We start from the raw sequence: 18281 nt of genomic DNA on the forward strand, positions 1-18281 counted from the left end.
TTCCGATGAGTCCTGGCTTCACCTGTCCTACAGAGGTGGCGCAACGTCTCTGACGCTGCAATGATGTCCACAATACAATACTATACGCTGTTGGGGCGCAACTGAATATACACTATCTCATCAAAAGTATCCGGACACCCCTATCTAATGTGAAACTGGCCACTAGATGCCACAAGAGGCGGACCCGCCAGTATGAAAGGAAGCGGGAATTATTGTGTTGTCAGTAGAGAAGCAGGAAGAGCAGGAGAGCTGAATGACTTCGAATGTGCACTAGTCATTTGATATCACCTGAGTAGCAAATCCATCAGGGCCATTTTGACTCTTCTAAAGCACAAGTCCACTGTAGGCGACGTGGTTGTGAAGTGGAAATTCGAAGAAACAACCACAACAGGCACATACTGACGGACAGAGACCGTGTAGCAGCGCGGAGGATGGTTGTAATAAATCGCGTGACACCAATGGAAGGAATCACTTTTGCGTTCTAAAGTGCTACAAGCAGCCCAGCTAGCACAATAACTGTGCTTAAGGAGTTAGAAAGAATGGGGTACTATTGTTCACCAGCTCACAAGAAGCCTCACATGTCTGTAACCGATGTTACGCGACACTTGAGATGGTTTAAACAGTGACGCCACTGGACAGTGGATGAATGAAAACGAGACATTTCGAATGATGGATCACGCTATAACCTGTGGCAATCCGACCGCAGGATTTGGGTTTGGCGAATGCCTAGAGATCATTACCCGCCATCACCCGTAGAGCTAACAGTCGAGTATGGAGGATGTGATGTTACGGTATGTGGTTTTCCTCGCGGTTAGGGTGTGGTCCCCTTATTGCATTTAAGAAACGTCGAAGGAGACGAAAACAGTTTACAGCATTGTGTGCTGCGTACAGTACAGAAACAGTTCCAGTTCGGAGACGACGACTGACTATCAGCATGATAATGTATCCTGTCAAAGTAGGATCTGTGATATAAGAACGTAGGCTTCCACGGGCGGTGTCAGTGATTAAAATTCTTCTGGGTATTATGCCATATCATTGCTAAAAACTAACAATAATAAACTAAAACCGATGTTTCGGCCGAATTGCAACGTAAAGTATGTAATAAATAGAAGCACCTATCCCATGCAAAATCAGTCGTGTCCTCAGGAAGGCCGTTGCAATTCGGCCGAGAGGTCGGTTTTAGTTTATTATTATTGTTGTTAGTTTTTAGCAATGACGCGGCATAATACCCAGAAGAATTTTAATCACTGGGATCTGTGAGGCAACAGTTCGTAGACAACAGCATTCCCGAAATGCACTGGCCCGCCCAGCATCCCGACCTGAACCCAAAGCAACATTTGCAGTCACTTAAAAACACTCCGTGATACGCTTGGAACCATGTAAGATAGACGGATTAAGTGTGAACTCCAGCCCCGACCTCAACACAAGGTGACACGCATTTCATGATAATTTTATAGGTTCGAAAGATATATACACTACTTTTGTTCGCTCCTGTGGTCAGTGATGCTATCATGTTGCAACATGACAGGATTTGCCGACTGGAACAACAATGGGCGCTTGAGAGTGAGGGCTGTCTCTCCGAAACTATTTAGTGAACAAAAACGAAAACACAGTAACTAGCTAGCGGTTATTTCCAGGGAGAAACCTGTCAGCTATGGACTCCCACATAGGGATTCTCCACATAAAATAATGCTGTCTTCGACCAGGAAGTTGATTTGACCATCATAGGGCTGATCTACCTATTGTCCTTGTCTTTTTGCTAACCTTTGATCTGACTGACCCAGCCAGCTATACGAGGACGAACACTTGACTCCAAATTACGGTGCAACTTGGCAAATACTAATCATTGGCGGAGATGAAAGGAGCGGTGACACCACGTTTTATAATCAGTAGACTATAACAAGCCACTAGTTTTTCTTGACAATTTGACGTTATATTCTTCAGATAACTGTCTTGCCCTCTAAGCTTTTAAAGCATGCGCATCTTACACGAGGGTTAGAATCTCCCTCAAGACACGTAACGTGATAGTTTCAGCTCCTTTTGATGCGTCTGGAAACGTTGGGGAATAAAGAAAATTAGCAGCATGGAACCTCTAATGAATGCCGAGAGGTTGTGTGTGCATCGATATAATAAAACCGTATTAAAGTTTTGTTGGAACCATCTTACATGGAAACTTTACAAGGAAGTAAAACGGGAACAGAGATTAACAAAATTGCCATAAATTACTGAATAACTATGACTAATCTTTTCTCTCAGAATTGCCATCTGAGTTGTCATTAGTGGATATGTATTAGTCTGGGGACTAAGGAAGAAGAGAAGAATATATTAAAGCCTTATCCTTATGAATTCGTTCGAGAAGCCTGTTAGCGGATTATCTAATTTACTGATTGAGACAGTCGGTACTCTGAAAAAAAAAAAAAAAAAAAAAAAAGATCGGTTTTAAAAGGGTTACATTGTGACGTTTATCCAGTTCATGCAGCGCCACACAATAGCAAACTAGGTATCTATCGACGCGACCACGCTCATAACCTCGCCGTTGAGCGCCCGTGAACACACTCATCCATATGAAATAGCTATAAAAAATTCTTGCTCAAGCTGAAGAATCCAGAAATACACTAAAGAGGAAAGACCATGGCAGTTGCCTGTTATGCCTATTTCATTTGAAAAAAAAAAATCAATGTTTATCAGATGCAAAACAGAAGAACTTGTCAATGTTTCCATTTCTTCCTCGACAGCCCAGGAAGTTTTGATGATCCAAGAATGGAGTGTCACAAACAGAAGCCACGACAGAATTTTTTCATTAATTTCATTTTATTCTCTAGTAAGAAATGAGATGTTTTCGTCGACTACCGGTCTACTAGTTAAATATCTCTGCTGTACATCTGTGCTTGTATTCTCTAATAAAACATAGTGCCTCAGTCCAGAATGAGATTTTCACTCTGCAGAGGACTGTGCGCTGATATGAAACTTCCTGGCAGATTAAAACTGTGTTCCGGACCGAGACTCTAACTCGGGACCTTTGCCTTTCGCGGGCAAGTGCTTTACCAACTGAGCTACCCAAGCAGGACTCACGCCCCGTCCTCACAGCTTTACTTCTGCCAGGACCTCGTTTCCTACTTTCGCAACTTCACAGAAGCTCTCCTACGAACCTTTTAGAACTAGCACTCCTGAAAGATAGGATATTGCGGAGACATGGCTTAGCCACAGCCTGGGGGATGTTTCCAGAATGAGATTTTCACTACAGTTTTAATCTGCCAGGAAGTTTCATATCAGCGCACAATCCGCTGCAGAGTGAAAATCTCATTCTGGAAACATCCCCCAGGCTGTGGCTAAGCCATGCCTCCGCAATATCCTTTCTGTCAGGAGCGCTAGTTCCGCAAGGTTCGCAGGAGAGCTTCTGTAAAGGTTGGAAAGTAGGAGACGAAGTACTGGCAGAAGTAAAGCTGAGAGGACGAGGCGAGTGTCGTGCTTGGGTAGCTCAGATGACAGAGCACTTGCCCGCGAAAGGCAAATGTCCCGAGTTCGAGTCTCGGTCCAGCACACAGTTTTAATGTGCCTCTGTATTAACGGCACTTTCAACAAAAACTTGCTCATAAATAAGTCTTATTAATGATTAACTGACCTAAACTGTTGCGTGGTATTTTATTTTACAGTGCTAGTTTCGGGCGTTACCCATCATTGGCGGTGTCTGCATTACGAAAATTGTAATGCAGATACCTCTGGGCCAACGGCCGAAACGAGTCCGGTAAAATAAACTACTAACAAACAATCATTGAAATGACACAATTTCTACAATTTGCATTGCAAAATGATCCCCGAACCAGTCAGTTTTCTGATATGGCACTTACAACGTTCTTAATTATTTTTCTAATTTGTCTCTTTTTGCAGTGATTAGGTGGTCAGCATAATTGTGTGTCTTCAGACCACTTTAAATTTTTGGATACAGATAATTTATGTGCAAAAAGAGATTGTTTTTTGATGCTCCAGACAGATGTGACATTTAGCACTTAAAACGTTTTTCACTACCCATGTTGAAATGCTGTTAATACCGTACGGAATGAACAAAAGTGTTTCATCAGTTTAATTTTCGCGATTCGCCATGATGCAGTAGGAAGTTTACATGCAACGAGGTTCGAGAATTTAAATGAACTATTGCACATCAGCGATTCTTAAGGAGTATCTAGTTGCGCCAGTTGTTGCTGAATAAGAAGTGGACACACGAGATCTTCTACGTTACTTTTTAACTATATACAGGAATTATAAACTTTGTGATCTCGGTAAGAAATTTTTCTACTTATTTTGCCGTGTTTCCACTCTAACAAACCTCAAATCCTTGAATTCTGTATGTATGGTCAAAAAATGTGTGACTAAGCAAGAAAATGACGGAGAAATAGAAACAATATTCGTAGAATAATGGTTACAAGAACTGAAACGTCTTTAGGCTTTACGCTGTAACTGTGTGGTAGAGAAAGACTTGCACTTCCGAGGAAGCGTACCTTGTTGAAATACAGTTCCTACATCACCCACGTTTTTTCCCATACTCCACACGCGGAATGGGAAAGCATTTACCAAATGCAAAAGAACAGTTTCCTTCGCAAAACTTTCTGCGCAATTCCGAGTGTAGGAAACGCGAATTCTTTCCCCCTCTCTCGTGTTGTTCTGTAACTAACAAAGCGTCACATAAGATTCCTTCCTCGATATGGTTGCACAGCATAATTAAGTAGTTACGAAAATACTGTTGCAGCTTCCACCTCAACGCGTGGAAACATGTGCTATGCTGAAACTACCGCGCGATAGAAAAGCAACCCACTTGTGATTGGTTGCAAAATGAGGAGACAAATAACTTCAGTGGAATCAGACCTTTGAAACGCCTCAGCCTAGTGAAGTATTAACTAGAGAATTACCAGCGTCAAAAGCTACAATCGAATAAAAATGATTTTCAAGTACAGAGGGTGTCTACCACCAATCAAAATCATTTGTTCGTTAAATTCTGCATTTGTTTACAATTTATGATTACACGGTAATATATCCAAAGACTATAGGGAAACAAGTCTCTGGAGAAATAATAGCGTAACAGACAACTATGACGGGCAGATTTACAAGACTCGTTTATGAGTTATTTGGCAAAAAGCTTAACATTGCTTGAAACATACGCAGTGCTTACATAATCCTATTTCCCCACAGTGGAGTAGAACACCCAGCGACAAAGATCTGGATAAGAAGTTCCACATTTACACTTCGACAACGAATAATGGTAGAACGTACGCCAGTAGATTCAACTTGTGTTTTAGAAAATATGACTAGTAGTACATATTCGTCTGACGCAGATGTTTAGATTTTTGCCATATAATACCTTATTTAAGACACTTAAATCTGCTGGCGTTAACTGGCTCTTACATGGCGTTGTTTCTGTAGTGAATTTTGCTTCTGTTGTTACCATACAAACATGGACTGTACACAAATGCAGTGTTTTATAGAAAAACGACCTTAATGGGCGGGAGAACAAAGCCAGCTTCATTTTTTTTTTAATTTTGTTATTTGGTTTCTGACGTTCGAACTGAGATACTTTCCAATGCGAAAGTATGCGTAGAGTCCCGAGTTGAAGTGCGAGTGGAAACAGTAGAAGTGCTACAGTACGGTACTGTTCTTTTCTGCTTCCTACCTCTAACGGCGTAGATAATTAAGTGGATGGTAAGTGTAGCAACTGAATAATAATATATAGAATGAAGGACACAGGAACGTGGGGGGGGGGGGGGGGGTTGTTTCTGCAAAACGTATCCAGGTGAATCACGACATTAGGCTTTCCCACTTCCCTATTTGACTAACATCGGTGCTTCATTTCCCTTACTCACAAGGGGAGGCCACGACGTTTGGAACGCCGATTTGCTGCATACTTCGTACACTCTTGGTACTCCATGAGGACAACAAAATGTGTAAGCAGTAGCCCGTACTTCTCAAGCGTTACTGAGAAATTCGCAAGATAATTTCTGTCGTCAAATGTATATCTGTGCGTGGCCATTTTAACCATGAAGCGGCAGCAAGCAAGTGGTGGCGGCGGAACGGTAGCTCAGCGTATTCGGTCAGAGAGCTGGTTGGCCTCTGTAATAAAAAAAACTGAGTGAAACGATCAACAAACGAACTTTACCGGATGTCATGTGACGTCCGCAACGAACAACGACCAAAATGAAAAAAAAAGAAAAAAGGAAAAGAAGCGTGTTCGGTTAGAGCGTTAGCTTTCCTTTCTAATAGAAGAACTGAGCGAACGGACCGTCGAACAAACTGAACAAGTGGTTGGCGTTGAAGCCGCTAGATAGCTGGATCGAGTTCCGTTAGTTTTTTTTATTTTCAACAGTCATTTTCTTTACTATTTATATTACAATTGATATAATGGGGAAAACACGTGTAATCGGATGAACTTTTATTAAATTTACATTGTTATTTGGCAGTTACTAATTTTTATTATCACAAATAATGTAATATTCATAACTATCGACTAGTAAACGGCCAAACGCATAAAGTGATACTGAAAATGTTTACTTGTCCGTGATTTGAAAACACTCTTATACCTGGAAGGAGCCCGAAACGACTTGTTACCTGCAAGTTTTGACCGGCACAGACGGTTTTCGAAAGATGTACTATTAATCGTCGCTTTCTACTTTACAGGTACAAGCTGTAGGATGGTATTTTTCGTAAAAACATGGAAAACGAAGTTAAACGGCACCAGCTGCATTGAATAAATGCTATGTTTCCTCATACGCAAGGTCTTGCGACGTTTTCCGAGGAAAAGCAAACCTCGGTTAACATTTTCAAAAACCTCTCTTTCAGACGATAGTTTGGAAGCAAACCATGCATTACGCAGTACTTCCTTAAAAATCGGCGCTGATAATTGGTTATGCAGTATCTAGTGTATTTTAGTAGCATCTTCGAAGAAGCAATTTCTCGTTCTCTTTCGATTAAATACGAACAGTTTTGAAGACACGGACAAGCATACATTTTCAGTATCACTTTATGCGTTTGGTCGTTTACTAGTCGATAGTTATGAATATTATATTATTTGTGATAATTAGTAGACTGCCGAATAACATTGTTAATTTAATAAAAGTATTTTTCCCATTATATCAATTGTAATATAAATAGTAAAGAAAATGACTGTTGAAAATAAAAAACTGACTAACGGAACTCGATCCAGCGATCTAGCGGCTTCAACGACAACCACTTTTTTTAAAAAAAATTTGCTCTATATTGTTCGCTGAATTTCTTCACGGCGGACGTCTGATTGACACCCGCTCAGTTTTTTATTAGAAAGGAAAACTACCGGTCTGATCGAACACGCTGAGCTACCGTGCCGGCACCACTCGGCTGCAGCCTATGTTTAAAATGGCCACGCACACACATGTTTTTGACGACCGAAATTATCTTGCGATTTTCTCAGTAACGCTTGAGAAGTAGGCGCTACTGCTTACACATTTTGTTGTCCTCATGGATCACTGCGAGTTTACGAAGTTTACAGTAAATCCGCATTCCAAACGTCGTGGCCTCCCCTTGTCAGTGTCTTATAAAGAGTCTTATCGTAGACGTCTTGCAGAAACTAGCGATGGAACACCCTATTGACCAAACTGTTTTTTTAGATTTTGAATATTCTAAGTACCGGCAACATAAACAGGCGATTTCTTGAAGACTGAAGCGGGTACAGACGAAAAATGGAAACCCAGCAGCATTAAAACAATACCGAAGTCAAATCATTCTAAAAAAATCTGCGAAACTCAACTCCGACAGAGAAACATCGGTCAAGGAAGGATCTCTAGTGGTATTTGTAAGTCCAAAACGAATGACATTTAGTCTGTTAGGTAGTCTGACGCTTTTTGTGTATCTTAAACATGCGAACACAAAAAGCACCCTAAAAGGAAATGCTCTCACATCCCAAAACTTAGGGAGATACATTTTGACAACTTATCCATGTTAACATCGGTTGAGCTTCGTGACTGTGGTCTGAATTACTTGAAGTAATAAAATAAAGTTTGCACAAACGTTGACAAGCAGCCTTTGCTTACATTAAGTTTGTATGAGTACTCTCTAATTCATAATTAAGTGCCTGGCAGAGGGTTCATCGAACTACCTTCAAGCTAATTCTCTACCGTTCCACTCTTAAGCCAACTACACAATCTTAATTTACAACTGTCCTGTGAATAAAGTTGAGGGCCCATTCTCAGACAGCCTATAAAATAAGCTACTTTTATGATTTTTTAAAAATCAAGCAATCAACGTAAATCTTTTTGCACTTTGACAATGTTTTCTAATTTTTGAAGAAACTGTCTTCATTAAGCCCTCCACTCCTCTTCTCGTCCGAGGAGTTATAGTTGATCAGTCCAACGTGAGGTGTGTACATGACCGAAGTGCTGCACTCTGCAAATCTTATCTGAAATTAAAAAAAAAGTATCTAGAGGATATTGCGCGCGGAGTAAAAAACGGTTTTTTTTTTGAAAGTTGAAAAACTGGCGGACGTTTGAAACAAGGATGTTTTGGAACAATTGAGTAAATTAAAATAATTAGCCTATTACTCCTTGTGGACATGCTCGAGGAGTAATTCAGCCAAATTTCAGGAAGATAACTTTATTAGTGCGCTCGCAGTCCATTCCGTCAGCTTGAGATACAGTATTTCAAGGTAACTGAATGGACTGCGGGCACACTGATAAAGAAATTTGGCTGAGTCACTCCTCGGGCATGTCCGCAAGAAGTAAGAGGCCATTTTTTATTTTAATTTACTCAGAAGTTATTGCAATAAACGTTACCAAAAACACGACCAAACTGCATCTTTGTTGCAACGTCCGCCATTTTATTATTTTCTCAAGTTTCAGAAACTATGCTATTACGCTGTGCACAATATTCTATAGATTAAGAATTTTTTTTTTCGGATAAGATTTGCAGACGGCAAAACTTTGGTCATGAATATACTTCATTTTGGACAGATCAACTCTAACTCCTCTGATAAGAGGGGGAGGGGGTTAATGATGACAGTTTAACAAAAATCAGAAATGTTACAGTATCAATAAGGTGCAAAAAGATTTACGTTGACTGCTTTATTAGTTTAAAAAATAGTAAGAATCGCTTATTTTATAGACTGATTGACGAGAATGGTTTCCCACATTTTTAACATCAGTAAAACTCTCCATACTGCTTCACTTGTAAAAACGTAAACTAAAATTAAAAATTTCTTTCGGATGATAACTTTTTGCTCTGTTCCTCAGAGTCATGAGAAGCAACCCAAACAAAAAAAAAAGAGAAAAAAGTGACGAAACTATTAGTAGCAAAATCTATTGTGCTTCCATTGTTGCTAATTGCTTCACAATTTTAATTTAAAAAAACAAGCAATGGACTTAAGTAACACTGTGGAATATAGATAACCTATTTTTTCGGAAACTAATCCAGTGACATCTACATGATTACTCTGCAATTCACATTTAAGGGCTTGGCAGAGGGTTCATCGAACCACAATCATACTATCTCTACCATTACACTCCCAAACAGCGCGCTGGAAGAACGAACACCTAAACCTTTCTGTTCGAGCTCTTTATTTCTCTTATTTTATTTTGATGATCATTCCTACCTATGTAGGTTGGGCTCAACAAAATATTTTCGCATTCGGAAGGGAAAGTTGGTGACTGAAATTTCGCAAATAGATCTCGCCGCGACGAGAAACGTCTTTGCTTTAATGACTTCCATCCCAACTCCCAATCAGCTAAACTCTGGTGTTACAATTTTAATTATTTACTTATCAAAGCATATGTCACACTGACTGCCGTGATAGTGCATGCAGAAAATGTTTCCTGGTTCTGTCCGTTTTACAGTAAGAGAAAAAGTAATTTACCGAGATCATGCGCGAAATGCAACTAAGACGAGCGTGTGCGCTCGCTGTGTGCTACCGAGCGGTCAGCAGCCAAGTCTCATCCCCTTATACCCCCTCCCACTCGCTGTGTGCTAGCGAGCGGTCAGCAGCTAAGTCTCATCCCCTTATACCCCCTCCCACTCGTCCTTCCGACAGTTCCAGTCTTTCACTGTAAGCTGTGTTGGTTGCCAAACCGTGACGCGGAAATGAAAGTACTGACAACGTAGACGCGGAAACGTGACACAGGAAGAAGCCATGTGTAGGGCAACCAGAGGCATGGCAACGTAGCATCTGGAGCGCGCAGCACGATGCGCTTCCTTGGCCTTTGTTCAAAGCGCCGCTGTGCGTGGGTGTCTGCGAACAACGCGTCCTAGAGACCCCAGTAGTCACACCAAGTTAGCTTTTTTTTGAACTAGCTCCTCACAGCGCTGTACACAAATTAGATACACGCCAGCCTAGTCCAGGCGCGCACGGTGTGTTCTTGACACTAATTCTAAACTGGCAACGGTATTTTGGGGGTCAAATACTATTACTGCCCGGGCACGTCCGGGATAGACTACCTAAAAAAGTAGACAGAATTCAACTTTCGTTCAGATAAACCCGCACCGAATTTTTGCCCGTTGACTGAACAATCCAAGGTAAGTCAACGACCTGCAACGAATGAACTAAAGGTTCTGCAAATCTCTGCAATTATTTTTATGCCTATGACATCAAACTTCAGTACAATTTTGGCGGAGATTTTGCTATGGAAGCTATTTATTTCGCGTATTACACTTCTCGTACCAGCGTATGCTTCGATCCATATCTCTCTTCTCGTATTTTACATTTTGTTTACTTAGCATAAAGTGGATTTCTGTCGTCCAATAATTGCCTTTCTACGTTCATATTGTGGAGCTTCATCAAACAACTTCAGTTTAGGACAGTCTCTTCGTATGTTCATTACGTGTCAAATTTGGCAGCCTCAGATCAATTTAAGTAACATGAAAACAATTCTATTTGTTTATCTAGCCCTTCGTACACTGTTTATCGTTGTAACATCATGAACATCCAGCTCCCAGTCTACGAACATATCAAAGCTGTCAGATTTGTGCTAGAAAATTTTTTTCCGAGAAACCTTGAAGAGTTCATTGACAAGAAGACATACGAAACTATTTCGCAGAAAATGCTGCTGGCCGCTCTTTGCTGGCATATTTAAATATTTTTTTGTAACAGTAAGTTGTAAACGTGAGCTAACCATAACACAAAAATATTTAGCTGAAATATATGATTTGTACAATAAATACCACAGAAGGATCGTTGTATGTTCAGGCTGAACATTTTGTGTTGACATAATTGCCAATGAGGTTTACGCATAGAAATATGTTGCACAAATCATAAATAAACCAATGCAGCTATAGCTCACTATAGGAAGTAATCTCATAGACCACTTAAGATTTTTTCGAATATACTGCATGGTGGTTAAAATATAAAAACCACAAAAAATTACATATATAAATATGACCTCTGAAGGGCAATTTCTTTACGTATCCAAAGACAGTCATTTGGTAACTACAACGCATATAAGCACAAAATCAAAACTAAGAAATTTAATGACGGTTTTCGTACATTGGCGAAAACGAGAAGGCCAATCGCTAATAATTTACTGAAAGTGCGTCAGGTGCAAGGCACAATGCGGTAATCTAGCTTCTTAGCAACTGACCTGTAAACACCTCTAAGCTTCGCAGAAACCTAAATACATCTTCACATAAGAGCTACCTTATTGCGACAGACTTTTCTCATATTATAGGTATATGCAGGTATTTCAGGTAGGAAAAGGTTATTTTAATGATACTTTTATTTCAACTTGCAAAATAGCTTTATTTAACAATCACACTAGAATTTTACGTGTATTTCCTTCTTCTTTGGGTAGACCAGTGAACTTCAGCAGCCGGCTCCAGCTGTTGGGTGGACCTGTTTTCATTTCAGCTCTTCATCAGGCAATGCCAGTGCTTAGGCTAAATTCAGACAGTGCACCGCAATTCGAAAACCCGCAGAAGCCCTGTGAGCCCAAATTCTGCCATCTTCACCTGCAATGGTGCTTCGGCTTTATGGAGATCGCAGGAGGATAGGACGCAGCTATTTACATGCTACTTGTGGAGGGTGGTCTGGAATTAGAGAAAGAGGTAAGAGCTCCGCTGAAATTGCAGAGAAGAGTACTTCCTGTTGTATGGAGGAAGCCTACAGACTGCAACTTTGAATTGCGTGTATGTAACTGGAGTTTAGAGAAGGTTTGCAGAAGGAACAGCATCGTGCGTACTATCAGAGATACTGCTCACATGACGAGGTGATATGTTGAGAAAAGGCAGCTGATTTCTGTTCTGTCGACACCGACATCACAGAATGAGCACTTGTGCCCTCATTTGTGAACGATGCTGGGAAGACTGGTGGTATTAAGTGAGGGACTGACTTATTGCCAGGAATGATCAAGGAGGAAACGTAGCTAAAGTCAAGATGACCAGTGTGAAAAGGGGGGCGAAGCAAAGTATTGGCGATGAAGGGTCCGGGTAACTGGTCGCGCGAAGTACAGTCCTTCCATAGCTTCACTGTGCCCCGGCCCAATACCTGTAACACAAAAAGTCCTCAGATATTGCAATCAATCTGCTAAGCTAGTGTCGCTGAAACCACGAAAATCGAGGCAAGGAAACTACAGAGAAAACTTGCCTCCTAGCAGTTGATATTGTGTCAACCAATATAAGGACGCGCGCTGGAAAAGTCGCTGGTGCATCAGTTACCAAAAAAGCCTAGCAAACCCATTCTCAGCCACTCTGCCTCATCGTACTTCGATTACTGATTTATAAAGAATTACTGCGTCTTTTCTCCTATTCCCTCTTCTCCGCCTCAATAATACACTTACTTTGTGAATAACAGACATTTCAATCGAATCCAACCTTTCACATAAAAGACGTGTATCATTGTTTACCAAACAATGCGGACGATGCGCTCGCTGCTAAAACCGACGCATCGGGTCTTTGTTATCGGGCGTTGACCTCGGGTCACGGACGGCGGAAGCAAGGCTAAGCGAGCCGGACACTTAAGGTTAAAACGCAGGGCACCTTACAAGCAGGGTCAACTTGAGTCTGTTCCTTATAAGTGATGTACGTTACCAGAAGAAAAAAAAAAAATCACTAAACGTTTTCTTCCAAGCGAGTGGCTGATGTTATCCTACAGTCGCTTATCGGAAGTTGCCTAACGAGTGCACAGGACAGAAACTTATCTCGCAGCCCCGTTGATTGGCCTACATTGTCTTTTGAGAAGCTGATAAGGTTATCATGCGAACATGGCTATTTCCAGTTGGTCCAATTGCCTTTCTTAGTTAGCATGTAACTTACAGACCTCTGCATGTTTTTGTTGTAGCTGGTAGGTTGTCCTACTTCTCTGCCACAGATCTTCCTGTGCACACTAACCGTAATCTAACACCACCAGATTATTATTATTATTATTATTATTATTGTGTCAAAGTCACACAGTTATTACACTTTAGAACTGAAATTACAACAACAGTTCAGTGACATTTGAGATTAAAAACCCACTAGCCATTTCTAAGCGCTAAAGAAATCAAATCTTAATGGCTCAGTGTAATTCAGACTTTACAAAATCCCAATTTGTGACGACCCGGAAGTGCTCAAATTCTATTTGGTCGCAGTAACCTTATTATAATTAAATCAATACTTGAAATGACTGGACCGCGCATGCGAACCGTATTACACAACACGCCACTGTAAAGATATTTTGTTCTCGTCTAAACTGAAGACATACTATACATTAAGTGTCAATCCTTATAGTATTTTCCCGTCCTACGCCGAGAAGTTGAGTGTACCATATGCACTGTTTGCTGTCTCTCAGCAAAGAGAATTTAACTATTTTCTATATTGCTTTTGCAGTTTTTTCATCTAACGGTACAAATTATTTCAGTTAAAGCTCTGGCCATAATAAATATTACTGTATTTGATTGGGAGGGTGTAAGTAAATGTCCCAGCTTATGTACTGTTATACCGATATTTATTTAAAACTTAGTCAGTTTCACGGAAGTTAAATATTTTTTAATGTGAAATTAGCTTTTCCAGTGAGGCAGCCGTGAAAATAAAATCTCACTGACCAACGACTACCATGTAATTACACTTCCTCTACAAGACCTGCCATTTCGGTACTTTCGCCGTGGTTGCCGAGAGAGCTGAGTTTATCGTCTGCAGGAAAAACAACAGTGACTTTTCCCATCCACATCAATGGGTACCAATGATACAATTTTATTTGAAGTGATCCTTTGAATACATAGCATTCAATACTCAAATCTCTAAACAGAAACCCAATAAATTGAACATTGAGTTATGGTTCTCAGAATACCTGCTTCACAATTTTCATACTATATTTGGAATAGTTATCACAAATCTTAATTCCATGGTGCATGGTATTTTTATCATACTATGAAGTCACCTACGAAAAATTCTATTAATAAATTTGTCTGCCAAATCTGATATCATAAATCAAGAAAAGAAAGCACTGCATTGGAAGACTGCAATGCATGGTTCCTAGAGACAATACCAACAATTCATGACGTGTATATGATTTGCTAATTATCTATGAATAAATATATCAACCATATAATGATACATGAGCAACCATGCAAAGCATGTCTCGAACCTGGGAAACATATGTATGTGAAACATGTTTCAGCTATAACAAGCTAATATTCGCAGCCGCTATCATGCCACTCATGTGACAACAGCTGTTTATGAGCACAGAGCCGTGAAGGTATAACTCACTTCACTCTTCGTCCAGATTTTCCAAAGAGGTAATTACTGTAAACCCATTTTTTTTCTTTCAATGGCAATAACTGCAGTTGTACGTCCAACGTAGCTAATTCCAGTATACATTTCGTTCACAGACTGCGGCGTAATCGCTCAAGAAAACTTTATAACTTTGCAGTCCTTAATTCTCGTTTGCACGACATTTTTAGTCAAACCATATCAGTGGAAAAAATATCTGGGGTTTGAGTCCGGCACAAATACCATGTAACAGGCTGAACATAAAAATTTTGATTTATTCAATATTTTAGATTTGTTCCCATACAATAACAAACCGAAAATGTTGATTAATTATTAATCTTTCAGTTACAAAAACATGGGAAAATCTTATTAAGCATCGTACATACTTAAAAAATCGTAGATGCTATCTAAGTGGCAGAAATAATTCACTCTAATCTGATGTCGCGTGTGTTTGGTCCATTCGACCCTCAGTAACGATTTATTTTCAATCTTTTATGCCAACATGACGACACGAAACATTGTAGTTCGCTGCAGCCAGATTATGCGTGTTGCCAGGCGGCAACACCATGCATTTACGAGTGGTTTCCTTGACATAATAGGCAAATTTACGGTTTGTTGACAAATAGCAACATCCAATAGAGGGATAAGACGGCACAAACAAATTTCAACCTTTAGGCAGTTTAATGTTAAGGCTTTAAAGGCACAAGAAAACCTATACACTCCAACCCGTCAGTCTTGATTGTTAATATCAAAATTTTAAAAAACTAATCGTGCAATATGTAACATGTTAGCACCGTGTCGAACTAATCTACACTTATCAAAGACTATTTGCAGTGATATGGTCTGGTCGCAGTTCCAATTTACATTTTCAGAAGTGGATTGTGGTAAATTAAGTGGAACATAAGCAGCACAAAGAATTACTTTAGTGGTGTAGTCTTCCCACAGTTTTTTTTTTTTTTTATTTCTTGCGCTTTATGATTGGTAACAATTCTCCAGTGACTTCGATTTAAGACATAATTGCTACATGAAGGCTAGTCACCACTGATTCACAATACGATAAGGCAACTTTTCGTTTTCGTATAATAAATGGTAAATATGAAAATAGTTAAACCAGCATAAAGGTTTTAATAGTATGAACAAAGAACTGCAATCATGTATCTGCTTGTATGTCTTCAAAACGTTTATTCAGGCCGTGATTTCGATTTAACCCACAGCCACAACGGATCCAACTCCAAAATTTTCAAGCTGCCAATTTCCATACAGTAATTTTCGAAAGTTAACGCAGCCGATAATGGTTGTACGGTTACGGACAAGAAATGGCCGGAAGCGAAGCATTGTCCCAGCGATCAATACGTAACATTGCGAGCCCAGGCTCCACAGCTATTTATACACACGCGAAGTTGGTGCCAAAAGTGTTGCGTAGTTCCAACTATATGCAAACACGCTAATGTCCTTCGGGCAGGGCAGCACGTGCTAGCTTCGTGAAGTATATTTGCGAGTGCCCGTGAAAACAAAAATTCTAACTTACCCGCCGAAGCAGACGAACTCTGCTAAGGACATACGTAGCAGTATCTACCTATTATTTGCAATTACTTACAGTCAAGGATCTACTAAACAGTGGCACTTTTATAGGAATGTTTGAAAAGTACGCGCTGTGCTTTTCCCGAACCTAGGTACAGTTTACACTAATAGAAAGCAGGAGCTAAAAATGTCAGTACTTCCATAAAATTACAGTATTCCACAGACATTAATGAGGATAGTTTTTATTTATTATATAAAATGTTTCCGTACCACACGCAGTTTTTAAATGTTTTATTTAAAAACATCTCAAGCTGTCACTTCTCAAAACACAGACGCGACTACTATTTCAGTGGCAAATTATATGTTGGTTTATCAATAGCAGCATAAACAATTAACGAGAATCATGCCTACCATAAGAAGAAACGAATTACACGGACCTGAAAGAAATTCAGGTAATGTAGCTAATATACTAAGTAAATCTTAATCGCAGAACTTACCAATCACGAAAACAGGGCGTTTACATTTTTTCTGCAAGTGAAGAAGCCACTGCGAAACGTCGTGTCAGCTGTTTGTTCCTTCTAACCTGGGTGTACGCAGAGAGGGCGAATGAACACTAACCTCTCAATGCGCAAGATCTATAAAAATCCCTAAGTTGGCTGTTGCCACAGCTGGAAAGACAGCAGGATTGTGGACGCACACCTAAACTCCATCTTTCGAAATCGGTCTGACAACGGTGGCAAGTTGTATGACGACGTACGTGGCAACACAAAGAACTAGCCTGCACACACACACAGCTGATTCCCGCAAGGCCGCTGGGCTAGGCTCGTCCCCAGCAATACACTCGATCAATGCTCAACAGCTGACTATGCTACACATTCAAAAATCAGCTGTTATGATGTATGAATTTTGTAGGATACCACATGTAGTAAATTTGTATCACCATACGTTTAACACTACAAGCCACACACAAGTTTCGTCGTCGTTTATACAAAAAATTATTATACCGCAACCAAACAACAACACAAGAAGGGCTAAACATGCACACAGAAGGAAAAACATCTTCGTGAACTGCATGTAACAGTTAAAATGAACCTAACTTGGGCATTTTGCGTGAAGTACAATTCAAAACAAAGAATTATTATGTTTTTGCATGTGACAAACAAAGATATTTCACAGCTTTCGTACTTACCAAACATGGGTGTCGTCCACTGCCCTGTGGTAGAACGCTTGCGAGAGTTTCGGATGGAATAATATAATACTCTACTATAGAGTCAGTAGTTGAAACCCGCCAGGTCACACGTCCATACCTACAGCTGCTGTGCACGACGTATTCTACACAAACGCAGCTGGATTTCTGTTGCCAGGCGAAAGCTGGCTGCGCAGTGTGGGAAACATAACAAACGTTAAGACAGTTTAGCCCACTTTGCTTCAGGCGTTGCGAGTTTCTATAAGTGAAGGTTTCTTTGTTATAAACATTTAAAATGTTTTAGTGTTTCTTTCTTCAAGGTGAGGTACAACAACAGAAATAATCGTCCGTTCACAAAGTACATGGTTAAGTTGGTAAGACTACAGCAGTGTTACTGCTAGGGACGAGACCACTTATCAGCTGTTTCCAAAAGTGACAGCAGCATGCGTGATTGGCTAGCCTACACGATGTGGGAGGGCGGGATGCTGTGGACTAGAGAGAGGGAAAACGAGGGGAAATGCACGCCCCGGAATAATCAACATTCAGCTTGACAGATGTGGCGTTGTGTCAGCTGATCATTAATTTTTCTTCGACGAAGTTAATAAGCGCTATGTCAAGGTAGCTGAAAATAAAGGGAAGATGGCCTTATGACTCACGAATGCACGTCATAGTCTTAAAAACCAGCTTCTTGTGATAGGGGGTGCTTTTATTCCCTTTGTCGTGCCACACTGTTGCCAAGCGTAGCGAGAATTCAAGCTTCGGACGCCTGTGTGGAAGAATAACATTGTTGACTACAGCGAAATTCATTGCTCCCACCATAGGCCGAATTTTTTCTGCAAAATGTACCTATCTACACACAGAACATAGAGAGATCTTATTTACTTATACA

At 40.3% G+C, this 18281-nt stretch overlaps 1 protein-coding gene across 2 annotated transcripts in view; it reads right to left on the bottom strand.

Moving 5' to 3' along the window:
• LOC126248601 (protein FAM214A) overlaps positions 1 to 17594 on the bottom strand; it is a 234427-nt gene extending 216833 nt beyond the window's left edge. Inside the window, exon 1 of one of the 2 annotated variants that reach the window (XM_049949737.1) lies at positions 17396 to 17594. The gene's annotated coding sequence lies outside the window, so the exon portion shown is untranslated. Of the gene's footprint in view, positions 1 to 16703; positions 17019 to 17395 lie in introns of those variants that run through there. The other variant, XM_049949738.1, reaches the window with a different exon arrangement.
• Positions 17595 to 18281: the final 687 nt, after the last annotated feature.

This window comes from Schistocerca nitens, chromosome 3 (genome assembly GCF_023898315.1).
Source record: "Schistocerca nitens isolate TAMUIC-IGC-003100 chromosome 3, iqSchNite1.1, whole genome shotgun sequence".
In the NCBI taxonomy this organism is placed as follows: Eukaryota; Metazoa; Arthropoda; class Insecta; order Orthoptera; family Acrididae; genus Schistocerca; species Schistocerca nitens.